Here is a 19,019-nt window from a genome sequence, read left to right on the forward strand (position 1 = left end):
TGACGTCACAGGCTAATGACTGAAACAACCTAATGTGATTGCAAAAACATCCGATTGTGAAATGAGTTTTTGATGGGTCCACTCCTTAAGCCAAGGGTATTTCTAGGTTTCATAAACATCCGAGCTTAGCCCAGACGGAAAATGAAAATGCCAAAATGATTTCTATGCTTTATTTTGCATGAACATTTTTTCATAATGCTTCACCTAAATAAACAAAATGCGCAGTTTATTATAGCTTAAAATAGCTACCCGACTGCTGTGCTGCTTATCCCCAAATGTCTAAAGTTCCGTTCAAGTTATTTCAGAGTAAAATTAATACAAGTGAGACAGACTTTACCCACACACATCTGACTGGGGATAGGAAAGGTTAATTCACTTGAGGTGGTAAAAAGGTTATGTTTCTAAACTGTTTATTTTCTTCCCAGAAGGACTATCTAGTACTATAATAAATAATTATAAATATTTTTACTTTTTTTTTTTTTTAACCCCAAAATTATATTCGGGGCTAATTAAACACAGGGTCTGTGATTAGGATGTCTGGGTTCAGGGTCTGCGTTCAGGGCCTAATCGACCAGGTAAACACGCGTCCTGCCGTCCTCCGAGCTCCAGGAAACCAAGTTCCAGGTGGTTAATATTTAGCTCAGACGTCGGTCACTCAATACATTCATGATCCAAAATCTGACCGCAGCTGACCTCAGATCTGGTGAACTGGGCTTTTATTTCTTTCACTTCATATGTTTCGACCAATCCTGTAGCTGGAGGCAGAGTTATTTGCAGACCAACTAGACCAGCCCATGAACATTTTAAAATGGAAATACACAGACATTCCTGTATAATTAAGTTGTATGACAGCTCCCTCTGCTGGACAACAGTCTCACACCAAACTACATTTTTCCGTTTGAACCAACGTAGCCATGGTACATTGATGTCAGACGGGTTGGTAGATTAAACGTGTGTAGTAGCAGAGAATGGCCTGCGTTTGTAACGTTCGGACTTTCGAACTTGGGGTTAAGAAATTAACCAAGGTTTTCTGATATATTCATTCGGTATCTCACTATGGGACACGCCCCTCGCGCTGTCCCCCAGAAGCAATTTTACACTACGCCAGTCGTGACTGGCCAACAGACGTGACGTCTGCCTGCAGAGGAGGGGCTCCCTCCTACTACATAAGCCCCGTCGTCACGTCATCTCTTCAGTCTAGGCAAAACACCTCTTCCTCGCTCCGGGCAAGGAGGGTGGTCTGGTGAGATACCTCACTCATATATCAGAAAACCTTGGTTAATTTCTTAACCCTAAGTTTTCTTTCAATATTCATTCGGTATCTCACTATGGGATATAGTAACTCCCGTATTGCCAAAGAAGTACCAGTGCAAACCCATCAAACAGGCATGTTCACCGATCCAACGCTCAAGACTGTGTGAGACAGATTAGGCGCAGTAACATCCAACCTGTAGAATCTAGCGAAAGTGTGAGGCGTCGCCCAGCTGGCAGCCGCACATATCTCTTCCACTGAGACCCCCTGAAACAGTGCCCAGGATGCGGACATGCCGCGAGTCGAATGTGCGCGCAGGCCGATAGGGGGTTCCAAACCCACGCTACTATAAGCCATGGCTATAGCCCCCACGATCCAGTGTGATAAACGCTGCTTCGAGAGAGGCTTCCCCAGATGTGACGTAGCACATGATACAAACAGCTGCTCCGATTTCCTGAATCCAGCCGTCCTATCAACATAGACGCGTAAAGCCCGCACCGGGCAGAGCGCATTCAGCCGCTCCTGCTCCTGGGAGGAGAAAGGGGGAGAATGGAAAGCCAACAGCTCAATAGGGCGGTATGACAACGCAGAGTCGAATACCTTGGGAACAAACGCAGGGTTCGGCTTTAATAGAACCTTTGAGTTCCCCCGCAAAAACTGCATACACGTCGGGCTAACCGACAGCGCATGGATGTCACTAGTGCGTTTAGCCGAGGCCAACGCGAGCAACAAAGCCGTCTTAAACAAGAGCGTCTTAAGCTCTACCTGTTGTAAGGGCTCAAACGGTGGGCGTGACAGTGCATCAAGCACCGTAGATAAATCCCAAGGAGCAGCCAAGCTCCGCAACACCGGCCGAAGACGGCGTGCACCTTTCATAAACCGGCAAACGATAGGGTGCTGACCTGCCGATTTGTCCCCAAAACCTATGTGACAAGCCGATATAGCGGCCAAGTACACTTTGACAGTGGAGAAAGCCCGGCCTTTATCCAGCAAATCCTGTAGAAATGTCAGAATAACAGGCACGGGACTCTGGAAAGCTATTTCCCCAGCTTTCGCGCACCAATCCTCGAACGCACGCCATTTCCCTTCATATGCGCTACGCATGGAGGAAGCCCTGGCGCCCTGGATAGTCGTAATGACATTCAATGGGAGTCCAGCCGTCGTTAGGTTCATCCTTTCACGGGCCAGGCCCATAGAGCCATGCGCTCCGGATGAGGATGGAAGATTTCCCCATGCGCTTGCGTCAGGAGGTCCCTTCGTAAAGGCAGAGGCCAAGGCTGGCCGCACAGCAACTGGACTATTTCCGCCAACCAATATTTCCCCGGCCAACGGGGGGCTATAAGGATCAGCGCATGACCCTTCTCTCGCACCCTGGCGAGAGTAGGAATGATCAGTTCTAATGGGGGGAAAGCGTACAGGAGGACGCGCGGCCACTCGTATGCCAAAGCATCCAGCCCCATTGGGGCGCTCCGACCGGTTAGGGAATAGAACAGAGGGCACTGAGTGTTCTCCTCTGATGCAAAGAGATCGACCTCTGCTCGACCGTATTTCTCCCATATCTGGTTCACGACCACGACGTGGAGTTTCCAGTCCTTGTAGCGAGGGTCGCCCCTGGACATTAAATCTGCTCCCCAGTTCCGCGCGCCCGGCACGTGTGTTGCTCTCAGCGAAAACAGGTGGGCGTTGCCCCAAATGGTCAGTCTGTGTGCCAACGTGTGCATTTGAGGGGAGCGCAGCCCCCCCTGACGGTTTATATACGCCACAACCGTGGTGTTGTCCGTCCTGACTAGAACATGTTGCCCTCTCAGAAAGGGAAGAAAATGTTTCAGCGCCAGTGACACCGCCTGAAGTTCCAGGCAGTTTATGTGAACAAACTGCATATGTGAGCTCCAAGTGCCATTTACTGATCTGCCCTCGTATACGGCTCCCCAGCCCGCCCGAGAGGCATCCGTTGAAAGGACCTTCCTCGCCAGGACAGTTCCCATGGTAACGCCTGTAGTCAGAAAGTACGCGCGTCCCCAAGGGCGCAGCGCCGAGACGCACGCCATGGAGATCAAAACCCGGCGATGGCCATGGCACGTCGGGTTCAGTCTGAGTGATGCAACCCATCGCTGAACCGGCCTCATATGGAGGCGGCCAAGTGGGACTACTACCAGCGCCGACGCCATCAGACCCAATAGTCTGAGGCACGTTCTGAACTTCAACATCGTCCCCCTGCGAAAAAGTGCCAGACAAGCCTGAAAGGCTTCCACTCTCTCCGCGGATAGACGTGCTTTGAACGTCACTGAATCGAGGCACAAGCCTATGAACGTTATGCTTTGAGTAGGGACCAAAACACTCTTTTGCACGTTTATTGTGAAACCCAGGGACACTAGGTGCGATATGAGCACGCTGGTCTGCGCCTGAGCCTCCTGGGGCGACTGTGTGGCTAGAAGCCAGTCGTCTATGTATGTTGCCAAACGCATTCCCTTCAACCTGAGGGGCGCGATGGCAGCCTCCGTGCATTTCACAAACACCCGTGGACTTAACGAAAGGCCGAACGGGAGAACCAAATACTCGTACGTTAAACCCTGGAAGGCGAACCTGAGATATTTCCTGTGAGGGGGATAAATGGCGATATGGAAATAAGCGTCCCTCAGATCTATGCTTGTGAACCAGCCTCCCGGGCGCACGAAGCGTATGAGAGCTGCGTGTGTCAGCATCCTGAAACTGTACTGTCTCATGTATCTGTTCAGAGCGCGTAAATCTAATATCGGCCGGAGGCCCCCTCCCTTCTTCGGGACTAGAAAGTACCTCGAGTAAAAACCGCTTTGGTTTTTCTCCGGTGGCACTACCCGAATTGCCCTTTTGTTTCTTAGAGAGGTGATTTCCTCCTGTAGAACCTGAGCTTTCTCTCCACGGGCCTGCGACTGCAGTATTCCGTTGAAACGGGGAGGAGTGGACGCAAATTGGAGCCTGTAGCCGGCGGTTACAGTTTTTATAACCCAATCCGACGCACCACATGCCCGCCACTGTTGAGCCCGGCCAGCCAGCGGTCCCAGCGTCGCTGGTTCCGCTGTCGTGCCGGCCCGAACGGGCGTGGTGGGTTGCGCACCGGAGCGCACGCCCACCAGGCACCGTCTTATTACGTTCTGTTCCTTTTTTATGTTTATCATTTTTTTCATTTTTTTTGTTTTCACAAGCAGCTGCGCCCTCGGCTCGGAGCCTGGATGCGCGCTGGCAAACATTTTTAATGAATAATGATTTGGGGAAGGGGGACACATGTGTGATGTTGGGCCCTGGTGTGTGCTTGTACACATGCATGTGTCTGCGAGACACTGCTGCGGCTCCACCGAGCTCTCTGCAGGTCCGACCCTTCTCTCCTTCGCGTCGTGAACTGTGAAGGCTGTATGGCCTTCTGCACGCCTTTTGCAGGGCTTGGAACATGCCCTCTGTAACCCTTCTTGGAACTGGGTTTGGAACAGAACACCTAGGGGGGACGGTGACGGCGTCTGGCCGGGCCTGCCGCACCCCCCTGGTCGCAGCGCCTCAGGTAGCGCGCCGTTTCTTCCCGGCCCCCTGAGTAGCCGAAGGGGCTGCACGGCCACCTGGCGCCACCCCGGGCGTGGGTGGCTTCCTCGGCCACGCGCCACTGTGCTCCGGCGCCTTGTTCTGGCCCCGGCCGGCCCCGTGGGTTGGGTGGGGCTGACGCTTCTGGCCGCGGTAGGCCGGCGGAGGAGCGCGGGGCTGGGTGAACACCTGGCCGGGTGCGTTGGCGGGGAAAGGCGCTCTTCTGGGAAGACACAGTCGCAGCGCCTCACCCTCCCTCTTTTTTTCCTCCATGACATCATACGCCGGGCCAAACAGGCCTTTCGGGTCCACAGGCACGTCTAGGAGTTGGGTTTTCTCCCTCAGAGAGAGACTGGAGAGGTTCAGCCACCTCGCCCTCTCCTGAGCGACCATCAGCGCCATGGCCCTTCCGGACGCCTGGACAGCGCTCCTGTGAAGGCGCAGGCACAGGTCCGTCACCACGCACAGTTCATCCCAAAGGGCTGGGGTGGGTGACGAGGACATGTCGAGCTCGAGCTCAGCCTGGTACGCCAGCAGCAGCGACGACGCGTTGAGCGCCTTCACCGTCGTCGCCATCGCCTTGTAGCCCTTCTCGGTCATTGATGACTGGAAGGAGTCGGCTCTGGACGGCAGTGTAGGGCTCGCTGAAGTCATGGCGGACTTCTGCGTGGGGTGGAGGTGCGACGCCAGCAGTGGTTCAACCGGAGGAAGATGGGAGAACCCCTTTTCCTCCATACCGGCCCAATCCAACCCCGATCCACCCTGGACGGGGATCTTGGCTGAGAGAGGCTTGCCCCAAGACCGGGTCGCTTCCTCCAGGCACTCGGGAAAGGCCGGAAGTAGCAGGCTGGTTGAAGCCTTCGCCTTCGGGAGTCGCTTGCCCTCGTAGCGAGATGTGGCGGCCTCCGGCCACTCGATGTTTAGCCGCGCAGCCGCCCTCTTGCAGGCCTCGTGTAGGTCCATGCTCACGGCCGGGTTCGGGGAGGGGGTGCACGCACCGCCCACCACCATAGGCGACGCGGTGCGGGGGGAAAAGGAATCATCATCATCGTCCTCGTCAGAGCCGAGGCTAATGGATTCCCCCCCCGACTCGGAGTGATCGCCCTCGGCTTCGTCGGGCCCTTCCAGCAGGCTAGCCTCGAAAGCGTCGGGCTGAGTCAACTCCAGCGGCTGGGAAGCGTCGGTGAGGTCCACCTCCGATCCCCAGCTGGTTCCCAGTGGGGCGGAGAGCCCCCGGGAACCTCCCGCTAGCTCCGGTAGTGGCGGGTCGGTTACCCCCATTACCGGATCATCTGTGCTGAGCTTCGCCTGCTTAGTCAGCCGGCGTTTGCAGGTTTTTTTTGTAAACCGTGCGCAATGCTCGCAGGTAGGCGGGAATGCAAGGGCAGCCTTGGCATGTTCCAGCCCAAGGCAGTGAATGCAGGCGGTGTGGCTATCCGCTCCCGACATTTTGTTCCCGCACGCGCAGAACTTTGTCGGAGGCTTCCCCGAGCCCTCGGTTAGGGTAGGTTCAACCTCTGACTGCATGTTCTCGCCTTCCGTTTATGCCGGCTGCTGTTTGGTGACAGGTCAGCCGGGACACGGGTGTAGCTAGTGTAGATGCTAGCAGCTAGTATGGATACTAGCAGAGGCTACTGTTTGGTGACAGACTAGCTTACTTCTTCAGTCTCATAGAGGTCAGAGGTAGCGATAGGCTAGCGTTCGGTGACCGAGGGGTTAGCTCGCTCAGTGAACAGTGTGCTAGTCCGTCTACAACTTCTGTCTGCGAGGTGCTTCTAGGAGGGAGAAGAGGTTAAAGACTGAAGAGATGACGTGACGACGGGGCTTATGTAGTAGGAGGGAGCCCCTCCTCTGCAGGCAGACGTCACGTCTGTTGGCCAGTCACGACTGGCGTAGTGTAAAATTGCTTCTGGGGGACAGCGCGAGGGGCGTGTCCCATAGTGAGATACCGAATGAATATTGAAAGAAAACGACTTGCTAGTGTGGAAGCGCTTCCGCTTCCGCTTTTTAATACTGCGTTTACGCTTGTAAACACATGTGCGCTAATGAATAAAACATGGCAGCAATCAAGTTGATCGATATTTATTAGACTTTTGTCTGTTATGAATGCGGTCATGTCTCCTTCGCATGGAGCCTCTTTGAGGAAGTCACAAAAGCTTTGTTGCGGTTGATCGAATCGTCTTTATTAAAAAAAAATCCATTCAATATTTATAAAACTAAGTGAAATTGTCTGAGAACTAATTCATGCATCACATTTACAGTATGGTTGATTACTATTATGCAGGGGAAAAAATACAAAGAAAGTGATGATAAACATGTATTTATTTGGATATATTATTTAACTGATCTGATTCATTCATATACACCTACAATCTACCAGTGCTTTGAACACATACGTATATTATATAAAATACAATTATATACGTTCATTACAAATTACAAACATTGCAAATGATCGGTGGTGCATTTATTTGACAACATTTTTGTGGGTCACCCTAAGGTGCACAAAAGCCTCCGTTTGCTGGGCTGACCCTAAAAAAAAAGATTAAACACAAACATAAATAGGTATACATAAATAATGTAATCTTGTGAGCGAGTACATTTACATTGTTGACAGTGGTGTTTAACACCAGCCAAGTCCATGCAAAATATAGCAACGTATCATTAAGTTGCAAAAACGTTTGAAAAGTGGCACAGGTCTTTAAGCTTGATTATTTGCATTAACATGATGAATCTATAAAAACCAATGCGGCACAAAATATTTCTGAAAAATTTAATATAAATTCACTTACATTTGAACGTGTACTGCTTTCCCTCTGCCATTTTTTATATCCCGTGCAGCCGCAGCGTGTGAACGCAGTGGGTTGTGGGTAGTTTTGTCTCGTCTAGGATGCATCCTGGAAAAATCTCGGAATTCTCAAAAACAAAGGACGCAAAAATGGCTTTCGAGTGTCCTCAACATTGGAACAGTGCTTTGTCTGCGTTCTATGACGTAGCGACGTTAAAATTGTACCGGGGGCGAAAATTTTACCGGCCTACGTCGTCCATAGTAATCCATTCCAAACCTGCCTGGCAACAGACGATCGCGATCGCGTCAAATGACGTGGGAAGGTTCTTGAACATTCGCGAACTCGTTCATTGAGCGCGACAAGACAGATAACTTATTTTACAAATTACATTTAGCGTTCCTAACTTTATATTTGTATTGTATTTATCCATTTCCCGACACAGTAATAGCTAAATGTTATGGGGATAACGTGAATAATAAAAAACATTTACCAGTTAGTAAATGCCTGCTCACCTATTTACCCATCTATCTTCTATCTATCACCTATAATCTATTCTCTAAATTGAATTAAGGAAATTAAATTAACACAAGCTAGCTAGACTATGATACACATTAAACCCTCAGTTTACTAGCTAAATTCGATTAAACAATTAAATGCAATACAAATATAAAGTAAAAAGTGTTATCTAGCGATCCGTTATCTGTATTATATTATTTCGTCTTCTGCAACATGAGCGGGATTGAAACCTGCCTGGCAACGGACAACCCCTTACGTAATCAGTTGTCCGTTGCCTGGCAATGGACGTAGGCCGGTACAATTTTCGCCCCCGGTACAATTTTAACATGACAGCAGCCGTTGAGCATGCTTCCTTGACATTGGGACACAGCCACATGAATAGGCTTGAATTTAGTAGTAATATGGAGGTTTCGTATCTTGACAAAATGGATTATGTGAACATTGCTGAATAACAATCATGTAAATTAAATGTATTGCAGGAGTTTAGCTTGACATTAACCAAGTTAAAGGACAATTAAATGAACCGCACCAAACATGTAGAAGTCAATGTGGGATTTTAATATATAAACAAAAACACTTGACAGAAGTTTAATACAATTTTGTAAAGGAAAGCAGAGGAAAACATTTTCCCAAATGAATCTTTTCAAAATGTCACCACCATTCCGAAAGCAAGTGAAGAGGTTTGTGTAAAAGCAGTCCTCCCTGACCAGCTCTGTCCCTGACTCTAAACCCTGACTCTCAACCCTAACGCTAAACCCTCTGAGGGCAGGAAGACGCGCCTTCCGTGTAAAGGTTCGAACCACAGAGAAGGAAGAAAAGAGGAAGCAGTAGAGAGTAGTGAAGTAGTGAGGTTAGTGACAGACGTCAGGGAAAGGCGTGTGGAAGCACACGGTTACATGTGGGGTCAAGAAGATCACTCCCACTGGAGGTCATTGATCCATCAGCCTCAGACTGCTGAGCTCAGCAGGTCTTCTGGAGGACGAGGCTCAGATGAACTGAGGAGATGGGACCAGCAGGATGTCAGGATCAGGGCGGGTTTAGCTCAGGTGTGTCTACCCCCGACCAAACAGGATCAGGTGAGGTTCAGCTCAGGTGTGTCTGCCCGGACCAAACAAGGACATTGATTAGGTTCAATATTCAAAAGATGCAACATTATCTGAACCAAAGATAAGTCATTAAGGAGCAGGCAGGCTTTAGGGCGCCTTGCTCAGGGACGCATCACTGTATTCTGAGGACTTGAACCCGGCACCATTGGTTTGAGAGTTGAACCCCCAAGCCCCTACCTAGTCCTTGATGGTAGAGTCCTGGTGGTCCTCAGGATTTGCCTTCCAGATGTACGGCTTCTCCATCAGTCATCCAGATTCCTGGTCTGGTTACAAACGTAATTTGTCTCTAATGTAAGGTAACAAACGCAGTAGTAGTTGGGCTCTAATATCAGGTAACAAACAGTAGTAGTTTGACTCTAATGTAAGGTAACAAACAGAGTAGTAGTTTGTCTCTGATGAAGGTAACAAACGCAATAGTAGTTGGGCTCTAATATCAGGTCACAAACACAGGAGTAGTTGGGCTCTAATGGCGCGTGTAGTTTGTCTGGTAAACAACCACAATAGTATGCCGTAACTTGTCCTGGACAAACTAATCCTGCGTTACAACAATTCCACTCTGTTTATTTTAGGCAAACTTACGAGGATCCTGGTTGGTAGAGTGATGTCGTCCTCTTGGCTCGTGTCTTGGCTCCTCCATCAGCTCTCCTCAGCCAGAGTCCTGGTCTGGAACAAACAGCGTGAGTCTGGCCCTAAAGTCTGGTAACAAACATGTAGTTTGTCTTATTTTTAAGCCCTTTATTTCCAGTTTGTTTGGTTAATACAAACTTACAATCCTTGTTGGTAGAGTGATGGTCATCCTCCAGATTCACGGCTCCCCTACCAGCTCGCCTCCGCTCCAGAAACACGTTCTAGTAAGAAAACACAGCGGTAGTTGGTTAACACAGGTCAAAGTAACAGCTGTATTCTGCCCTTTAAGTTAACTATGCAAGTAAATACAAACTTACGAGGAATCCTTGTTGGTCGATTCCTAGTCGTCCTCCAGCGTCTCAGCTCCTCCAGCAGCTCTCCTCAGACAGAGTCCTGGTCTGGAACAAACAGCGGAAGTCTTGCTTCAACATGTGGTAAAACAGATGTCGTCTGGTATATATGGTACAAACGCCGGTAGTTTGTGGTAGCAGTATTCTACTAGAAGTGGCAGTGAGTGTGATGATCACTTCAGAGTAAGGCTCCATCTAACCCACGATAGATGTCATTCCCCAGGCAGGCCCTCCACCAGCTCCTCCACCAGCTCAGGGCCTTCAGCACGGCACCTCCATCAGCTCCTTCGGCACGGCTCCTCCATCAGCGCCTTCAGCCATGGATTCCTGGTCTGGTTACAAACACAGTTGGTCTCAGCAGTAAATCACCTGGGGACGCAATACACCCCACCTCCTGCATCTGAGGTTCACTTGTAAAATGGAAGACAAATTTAAACACTTAAATTAGACAACGTCTGCAGATTGTCGCGTTCAGCAATTCATCCACTACGGTCGTAGCAGCACTAGTAACATTAATGGCTCATATGACTCTTGCATAAGATTTAAAGTCATAAGATGATCCAAACTAGACCTAAACTACCGTGGATTTTAGTGTTTCAGATGAGCTTGGTGATGGTTACCCCCTGGTCCGGTGCTGCAGGCCCCTGGTCTCCAGCCTCAGTCTCTGGTCCATCCTGGCACCACAAGCCTCCGGTCCCCAGCCTCTCAGCCTCGCCTTTCAGCTACAGCAGCAGGTTTATATCAGCATTTGCCCAACAATAAACTTAATTGACTCATCCGAAACCGAGTTAGACAATTAATTGAACTATTATTTTATAACTCAAGGCTAGAAAAGACTAGCAGAGGACTTGAGAAGACTCTACTCACCCAGAGCACTGACCTGTTCTGGAGGACTTCTGACAGGAGGTGGCGGTGTGGCTCTGGGTGAGGAGGTGGAGGTCTGGCTCTGGGTGAGGAGGTGGAGGGCTTGCTCTGGGTGAGGAGGCAGACACCTTGGGACAAACTACACGTTACCTTTTTAACCTTGTACAGTTCTAGAGTATAATCTACTGTAACATGTGGGAATGACGGCCATTATTTTAGCTTTGATATTATCTAGTTGGTAACTGCACCAAAGTCGTTGTTTAACTTCATAACAAAGTAACAAAGAACACTAAGCAGTATCGATATTAAATCAAATATACTCAGCCATATTCTGGTGCTGGGTTCCGTTGAAGAAATGTCAAATTATCTTCCACCTTGAAATGATTTTCAGCCTTCCTTGATGTCAAAAATGGGCCCGCAAGTAGAACGCCGTTTTGTACGCAGTGAGAGTCCCATCACGTCATCGTGGTTAAAAGTACGGCGCAACCATCGGAAATTATCAACATATTGTACGACGTACGTGTCAGTATGTATTTAATATCAAACTTTAGTCGTTTAAAATAGGGGCAACAATTCCCAATGGAAACCGACTGAAAAATTGTTTCCGTTGGCAACGGCTCGAGGTTACGCAAATACAATCCAGAACGTTCCGCCAGATTCCCTCAGGGGACTCCCGTCCAACTAACTGCCAGGTGGTTTCTTATTGTTGTCAAGACTACAACATTCTATGCTAACCATTGGGACTACGGTAAATCAAGTGATCGCACTCAGAAGCTTCCACGGCGGGAAGCACAAACCGTCCGACTGGAATCCGAACATTCCAGCCGGAACCAACCAAAGAAAAAACAGAACCAGCGCCTCACCTTGAGCTGAACGGAGGAAGATCCTGAAGTCCAGCGATGGTCTTCATTAAAATACAGCCAACAGACTTACCTTGAGGAGATCTGTTTGTTGCTGTTGGTCATTAATACTATCCAGTGTACCTTTACATTATTATGCACCCAGTGTGTACAAGTTATATCACTCAAAACCATACGAAGAACCAAACTACCATGTACGTCCCACAACAACTTTAAACCTAAAATCCTGGAATCATTCAATACAAAACTGTGTCTATATTTTACAATTATCTAGATTATTCAGGGTACAAACCATGCAGACCAAATCTAAACGTTGAGCTCACAGAGAGCCAATCATAGCCCTGCAACGTCACCCTGACCGCCTCATCACCAACAGCAAATCATGCCAGCCAGCCAACACATGTACAGCTCCAGTGAGAAGTGGGCATCTGAGTGAAAGGACTGCCCATAATAAAAAGAAGCCATATTCCTGAACTATCCAACCATCTTCATGGTTTAAAGATTTACAGACTGCTCCCTCGTTACTTATAAAACTCTACATCTCCATCACTAGAGTGTTGCATACTACTCATGGGGGTGTGGTCTGAGTGAGCAGAGATGCATGCTGGGATACAGTGCCGTCTGAAGTCTTCAGGTCCATAGACACGCCCCTCAGGAGACACCAAGTGTTTGAGAATCTGTCGCGACATCAGTTACATGAGCTGGAATATCCTTCAAGATGGCGCCAGGATTCTCAGAGGAGAAAGGCCAAGAGGAAGATGTGTGGGTTCTTCCTCTCAGCCAGTCGAACACAACAACGGTCTTCATCAGAGTACCATGGAACACTTTGAAACATTCTCCTCTTTACACCTTGAAGCCCCAGTAAAGGTTTCCTTACCTCCTCAGCTGAAGAGCACAACTTCAGCTCGAAGAGCGCACTAGCTGGAGTTCCCGGATTGGTTCTGATTTAAGGGAACCAATCGTTCAACTAGTCCTGTCCGAAACAAATACAGTTCAGCCTGAGAAGACGTGCAACTGAGAGCAAGACAAGATCCACAGGGCTCTCCATCAATCCAGCCAGGTGGGAAGAGCCGTCTCCTTACAGGTCTGAAGGTCATCTTGAATATCCTTTTAGGTCCCTTTCCAACGTCAGACTCTCCTTGTGGAATTCCTTTTGGTGTCCATCCTCCAATGATCCTGATTGGTGTAGTCCTAGTTTGACAACTCTGCGTCGGTCGTGAACCTCTCGCACAGAACCTCTTCCTGAAAACATATTTTTCTTTGTGATCTGAACACACCGCTTGCATCCTTTTACACTTGAGTTGGGTACTCTCCTTCCTGCCCAGTGTGTTGGATCTCGCTCCGGAGCGTCGCTCAGGGCTCTTCATGTCCACTGGAGGCCCTTAAGTAAACGTGTGGCCGTCCATCAGGTATGATTTAGTTGACCATTCCAATATCCCAAGCCAATCACACAGACCCCCGTATGAACATTATCACTGTCAAAGCAAGCCGGACACACACACACACACACACACACACACACACACACACACACACACACACACACACACACACACACACACACACACACACACACACACAGAACCCAGGACAGGCACGTAGAACCCCATGCCAGGTGTGAGTGGGAGACACACACACAGTAGAACCCTAGAGATGCTCAAAAATCTTCCATCTCATGTCAAACCCAAACACACACACCACTGAGCCATAAAAGGCCAAACAATCATGCAGGGTAAAAACCTCATAGCAAATACCATTCCATCATCCACCCCCAGCTCTCCTGCCAGGGCACCCAGAACAGAACAACCAATGTCTCCAGAGACGCAAGTTATGTACAGCATTCTTCAGTGGCGTCCCACATTGGTGATGGATTATGCTTGGCGTGTCCAAAATGTGTCCCAGGTTGATTCAACATCTCTGAAGTCATGTCTTTGTAGTCCAGTGGTTTCCTGAATGAGGGGCCTTCACAGATGCAAACGGTGCAGCTTTAGTCAGCCTGAGGACAGGAAGGAGGTCATCTGTTCAGAAGACCACCCAGTGGAGGGGGGGGGCTCTTGAGGAGCAGGATCCATATGGGGATGGCCCCAAATAAGACCTTCTTGGAAATGAAACCGTTCCTGAGGAGTCACGATGCCTGGAGGGGACTGTTGAATGTGTTCCATGATTCTCTGTGTCAGACTGAAGTTGTGTTTTAGTCGTTGAGATGAGGAGCCCCTCATCTCCCCCTGGTGTTTCTCCTTCTGAATCCCTGTCTCCATCTTTAAGAACATTCCAGTCCATGTAACTGACGTCACGACAGTTTCTCAAACACTCGGTTTCCCCTGAGGGGGTCGTGTCTACAGACCTGTAGACTCGAGACAGCTCTGTATCCCAGTATGCACCTCTGCTCACTCAGACCACACCCTCACAGTAGAGCAACACTCATGTAATGAAGATGCAGAGCTCAGGAGAGTAGAATGAAAGAAGACTAAAAATATCAGAACCAAACCCATTACTCCATCTTACAACAATAACTTGGAGCCTGTAACCATTTTAACAAATCATTAAAACCAACATAAACCAAACACCTAAGTAACCCATGAACCAATAAAACATCCTTAATACTCAGATCAACCTTCAGGTAACAGGTTAACCCACCAGGAAGCCAAAATACAGCAATGTGCCCAAGAGTAATGAGAAATTAATGACTTACAGTTTGCAGTTCATCTTCATGGTTAAGTTGGGATACTCACAGAACTGCAGTTAAATATCCAAGATAGACCTTTGAAGGAAGGAACAGTTTACTCATGGTCCAAATTTCAAATGAGAGTTAAAGGGACACTGTAATATTTTAAGTCATTTACTACCTCAAATCAACGTATTCATTCATAGATAAGTCCTCATTGGTGTAAAATGATCTCTGCCAAAAATCTTAACTAATTAAGAAACACTTGGCAGGCGAGCTGCGGCTAGTGAGCTAATTAGTAAAACTCAATGCAGGTTCGGCACCCTCTGGTCGCCTTTGTAACAGTGAGAGGCTATCAGCTCTGTGTTTGATCTTAAATGACCTCCCTCATTTTAATTAAAGGGATGAGTCTGATTTGACCGATTTAGATTCAAACTTCAAAACGAAAAAAGTCTTCATTAAATTCACCTTACTGTGTGCGCGAGTGAGTGTGTTTGTGTGTGTGTATGAGAGAAGGAAGCTTTCATCAAAGAGACCAGAGAGACTCATTCACTGGTTAAACTGGAGTCATCGCCTAACACACACACGCACACCACATAGATTCACACTATATGCACGCACACACCACAGATACACACATATAGATTCACACAACATATAGATACAAACCATATGCACACACACCCGATAGATACAAACCATATATATACGCACACACCATATAAATACTGTGGTACCCTGCTCCCCCAATGAGCCGGGTTCCAGGTACAAGCAAAGTTTAAGCCGCACTCGTCATTTATTGCATACATCTTAGACAGATTATACTCACGGTCTCTAGGGCCTCCGTGGGCCTCTAGTCGCTCGCAGACCCGAGCGCTTCCTTCTTCCTCGCTCCCGTTCCTCCCAAATGTCAGTCCCGGTGCTCCTTTTAAAATGTCTTCCTGGCTGTCCAGCCAGGTGTCTCCCATGTCGCTGATTGGGGTTCAACGGGCGCTCTCCGTCGCCGGCTGGTGGATGACGGTAGTATATTCCGTCCTGGATGAAACCTCGGGTCCGTCCGGACCGAGGTTTAGGGGGCGGGACGCCACAATACACACACACCATAGATACACACCATATAGATACACACCATAAAGATAAACACACCAAATAGACACACACACCAAAGATTAACTTAATAGAGATACAAACTAGATACCCCCCCCCCCCCCACACACACACACACACACACACACACACACACACACACACACACACACACACACACACACACACACACAAAAGATACACTCCATACAGTTCTGGTCACTAAATACTCCTCCTTCTCTCTTCTCCTTCTCCCCTCTAATCCTTTTCTCCTCTCCTTCCGTCTCTCTTCCACACATATCGCATTTTTATTGCTTCTACTCAAGAGAATAGATTTGGGTGGGGATTTCTAGGTTTCATAAACATCCGGGGCTTAGGGAAAATGGAAATGCTGCGCGCCAAATTTATATATGCTTTATTGTGCATGCAAACTATTGCATAATGCTTTATCTAAATAAACGAAATACACGGTTTATTATAGCTTTAAATAGCTACCGTACTGCTATGCTGCTTATCCCCAAATGTCTAAAGTTCAATTCAAGTTATTGCAAATGAATACAAGTGAGGCAGACCTTACACATATAGGCTACGCATACACACACACACACACACACACACACACACACACACACACACACACACACACACACACACACACACACACACACACACACACACACACACACACACACACACACACACACACACACACACACAAACACACACTCACTCGCGCACACAGTAAGGTGAATTGAATGAAGACTTTTTTCGTTTCGATCTGACTGAGGATGGGATAGGTTAATACACTTGAGGTGGTAAACAGGTTGTTGTTTATTCTCTTGCCAGAATGACTATTTCTATGACTATGACTAGGCTTCTTATAAATGTTTATGAATATTTTTATTTTTATTTTATTTTTTCCCCAAAGATCATATTCGGGGCTAATTAAATAACATCCGAGGCTTTATCCCCGAATAAAACAGCATAGGGACGCCACTGCCTTAAGCTAACGTATTTATCCACGATAACAGACACTTAAAATATTAGTTATAATTACATGCAACTTATTTCAAATTTCCAATAGTATACTCGATACATACAAATACATATAAAGGAATATATACATGAAAATGAAATGGCAAAAGTTAACGCAAAATTATGATGTAGTCGAGTACAAACAGTCTACTCTCATTGCAGTCTTTGGAAGTTAATTCTGACTGATATACTGTTATCTTCCACAGCATGACATAACACATCTCAGGACGTGGTAGTGCTCCACTTTGTTGGAGAATCTTCATACTGAAGGGTATAGTTCTTCTGAAACAGATGTGCTATGAATTCCAATATTAACACAACCGTAACAATGACCTGTAAAAATATTTGCGTGTGTGTGTCTGTGTGTGTGTGTGTGTGTGTGTGTGTGTGTGTGTGTGTGTGTGTGTGTGTGTGTGTGTGTGTGTGTGTGTGTGTGTGTGTGTTTGTTTTGTGAGTTTTGTAATTTAGACCTCACTTGACCTCGCTCAGAGGTCCACGGTGCAATGTTTTTTTTCACCACTGGGATGCTGACGGCGTTACCCGCCTACATTTTTTATCCTTTGGCGGCCCTCAGTCAAATTTTGGGTTCCTAAATTGGCCCTCAGCTGTCAAAACTTTGAGAACCCCTGTTGTAGACCAACTTCGGAAAACTGTAGTTCTACCATAGAAACGCTAGAGGTCAGCAATACTCCCCGTCGCGCAATGACGTCGGTTAGGAAAAGTGGAGTCGAATTCATTTTAAACAGCGCTGTCTTTTCCTGTTTTAAAGGAAGCACATTTCCATCTCTCCTTGACCCGATGACGTTTTCCACAAAGGTTAAGTAAAGGATAGGAGATTTGACTATTCGTAGAGGAATAGGGACACAGCTAAGGAGTCTCACCCATAGATATATATATTAACTAGATGCTTCGTCCGCGCTGCTGGCCAATGGAGTCGAACGTCACCACTGGCGGCCATCTTACCACAGTAAGCTGCTCAGCCATAACATTGTGTTGGTAGTGGTACATGTACTTTTTAAACAACCATAACTTAACCATTTTCAACCGATTTTCAAACGGTTTGGTTTGTTATAATCGTCAGAGATGTAGTTATGACACTGAATACTTTTGATAGAATAATGAAAAATAGAATAATGTTCTAAAATAGGTACAATATCATAACCACGTTAATAACGTTTGTAATAAACCAAACCGTTATGGTTAAGTTATGGTTATTTAAAAAGTACATGTACCACTACAAACACAATGGTTGTGTTCGAAACCACCTACTTATGGCAAGCCGAATTGTCATTTATTAACTCAGTTTGACTATCCGGAATTTACATTGCAGATATCTGCAATTCAGTTTCGCCTAGTCAAAACTAACATTTCGGATATCCGCAACTACATTCCTCCTATCCGCAATTGTCATTTCAGATATCCACAAAGACATTCCTCCTAGGCGAAATGACGTCATTTTCGCCATTCATGTCTATGGGGTTTCTCATTGCGGATATCTACAATTCAGTTGCGGATATCCACTTTGTGAATTACGGATATCTGCAACTGAATTGTAGATATCTGTAATTCCAGTTTGAGATATCTACAATTTGATTCTGACTAGTCATAATTCCAGTTCAAGATATCTTTAATTCACCTCAATTCAAGATATCTACATGTCCCTTTTCAGATATCTTAAATTAAGTTTTGACTAGGCGAAATTAAGTTGTAGATATCTCTAACTGGAGTTACGACTAGTCAAAATGACGTTGTAGATATCTCTAACTGGAGTTACGACTAGGCGAAATGACGTTGTAGATATCTAATATCAAGTTATAGATATCTTGAAAGGAATTTTGATTAGAGATATCTACAATTGTAGATATCTTTAACTTTCATTCTGCCTAGGCGAAACTGAATTAAAGATATCTTGAATTCGAGTTTTGACTAGGCTAAATGACGTTTCAGATATCTGTAATGACGTTTCAGATATCTGTAATGACAAATTATAGGACCGTTTACTTTAGGCGGGAGCGGAGCAGCTCTCTCTCCACACATCCCCTGTGTCTGGGCTTGTTCAATTTCATGGCATTTTCTCGTGATCTTTTCGATCACAGCCAACGCCATGACTGCTCCTTTCTTATTCCATTCGGAAATTAACCCACTTCTTCTTTGATTATGGCGACAAGGGGAAATGACGTATTTCTGGATATCTAAAACGTAATGCCCAACACTCAAATGACGTTTGAGATATCTTTAACTTTCATTCTGCCTAGGCAAAACTGAATTACAGATATCTGCAATTGTCATTTAAGATGTGTGACGAGTTGAATGTCGTTTT

The sequence above is a fragment of the Gadus morhua genome, chromosome 2 (genome assembly GCF_902167405.1).
Source record: "Gadus morhua chromosome 2, gadMor3.0, whole genome shotgun sequence".
Lineage (NCBI taxonomy): Eukaryota > Metazoa > Chordata > Actinopteri > Gadiformes > Gadidae > Gadus > Gadus morhua.